Source organism: Leptodactylus fuscus, chromosome 3 (assembly GCF_031893055.1).
Source record: "Leptodactylus fuscus isolate aLepFus1 chromosome 3, aLepFus1.hap2, whole genome shotgun sequence".
Classification (NCBI taxonomy): domain Eukaryota; kingdom Metazoa; phylum Chordata; class Amphibia; order Anura; family Leptodactylidae; genus Leptodactylus; species Leptodactylus fuscus.
In genome coordinates, this window is record NC_134267.1 from 110,587,975 (window position 1) to 110,590,118 (window position 2,144).

Sequence of the window (2,144 nt, forward strand, 5' to 3'; positions counted from 1 at the left end):
GGCAGATGAAGGAGAGGATGGCATGACACTGGGGGCAGAGATGGAGAGGACGGCATGACACTGGGGGCAGAGATGGAGAGGACGGCATGACACTGGGGGCAGAGATGGAGAGGACGGCATGACACTGGGGGCAGAGATGTGGGGACATGAATCTGGGGGCAGAGATGGCGAGGACATGAATCTGGGGGCAGAGATGGAGAGGACATGAATCTGGGGGCAGAGATGTGGAGACATGAATCTGGGGGCAGAGATGGAGGGACATGAATCTGGGGGCAGAGATGGAGGGGACATGAATCTGGGGGCAGAGATGGGGGGACATGAATCTGGGGGCAGAGATGGGGGGACATGAATCTGGGGGCAGAGATGGAGGGGACATGAATCTGGGGGCAGAGATGGGGGGACATGAATCTGGGGGCAGAGATGGGGGGACATGAATCTGGGGGCAGAGATGGAGGGGGGACATGAATCTGAGGGCAGAGATGGGGGGGACATGAATCTGGGGGCAGAGATGGAGGGACATGAATCTGGGGCAGAGATGGGGGACATGAATCTGGGGGCAGAGATGGAGGGACATGAATCTGGGGCAGAGATGGGGGACATGAAACTGGGGGAAGAGATGTGGGGACATGAATATGGGGGCAGAGATGGAAGGGGGACATGAAACTGGGGGCAGATGAAGGGTGTATATGAAACTGGGGGAGAGATAGAGGGGGGACATATAATTTACGGGTGACTGTAGGAGGATTATACTGTGTGCGGGCACATGAAAAATTAACGAGTGGGGGAGTCAACACAAAAGTGGGAGGGGCCGCACATTTTGTCCCTCTTTCAGTGGGAGGGGCCGCACATTTTGTCCCTCTTTCAGTTCTTCAAAAGTTGGGAGGTATGAAAGTACTCGAATGTTCAAGGTAACTCATCTAGTAGGATACTCACATATAGCTCAGCACTGAGACAACCATTGAACCTATTCAAATATCCAATGCCTTTGGCTGCACCCATCAGAGCCCACTCTATTAATTTTGGTCTCATTACTCCAAATTACCCATTTTCAATCTTGTACTGTAAACTTTTTGTACTTTTTTTCCAAGCTTGAGCTGATGCTTCCTTGACGATATTGACCATTTTTTGGGCCCCCATTCCAGACTTGTATAACGCATGTCGCACAGTGCTTCCATGGACATCTGTGATCTCAATATTATGAAGTATACAAACTACTACTGCCATGTTTTGTTTTGTTTTTTTAAATATGGAACATTTCACAAATTTGCATGTCATTTTTGCGCAGGGCCATGCTAATCTTCGCTGTATCATTCCAATTTTAGTATATGTGCTGCCAAAGCGAGCACCTCCACTGCCATGTTTGTCGCATCAGAGCTGATAAAACTTGTGATAAGACGACTTTTTGATGCTGATATTTTGCCTGGATGTCCACCTCTTGACTTTTTAATGGATGGACGAACTTCATTTTGTATTCTTCCAACTGTCATGGCACTAAAATAATGCAGTTTTGTAACCGCTATTTGAATGCTGTTCCTCTTTTCTTGGGAAATCTTCATGGCTGGTCCTTGATTTGAACCAGTGACCTTTCACTTGGGAATCGACCTATTAGCTATTAGGTAATGTGAGATCATGTTGTAATTTACAAGACATTCAAGAAGATAAAGATTTTTCCACGACAAGGAGCAAAACAGTAACAATTCAGTTACATGACAAGAATCATTTGCTAAATAGGTGCAAGTCAAGTTTATGTATGACATTGGTAGTCTCACGTTCTAAGCTGTAAAGAATGGTGAGATATGGAGCATCAGTGTACACAGCCAAATCCCATCGGGCATCATCGGAACTCACACGATATCAGACAAATCCAGACTGACAGCAGTGGTAAGGCTTTAAAGGGATTCTATCATTAAAATGCAATTTTTTTTTGACTAACACATAGGAATAGCCTTAAGAAAGGCTATTCTTCTACCTTTAGATGTCTTCTCCGCGCCACTGTTCGGTAGAAATCACGTTTTTCTTCGGTATGCAAAAGAGTTCTCTTGCAGCACTGGGGGCGGTCCCCAGCGCTCAAACAGCACTAGGGGCATCCCCAATGCTGCGAGAGAACTCTCCAGTGAAGCCTCCATCTTCTTCAGGAATGGCCT

General features: G+C 46.9%; 1 non-coding gene across 1 annotated transcript; it reads right to left on the reverse strand.

The window, feature by feature from the left end:
• Window positions 1-1,240: 1,240 nt before the first annotated feature.
• LOC142198759 (U6 spliceosomal RNA) lies at window positions 1,241-1,346 on the reverse strand. Its single transcript, XR_012715401.1, has one exon. It is a non-coding gene; the product is annotated as a U6 spliceosomal RNA (small nuclear RNA).
• Between the last annotated feature and the right edge of the window lie 798 nt (window positions 1,347-2,144).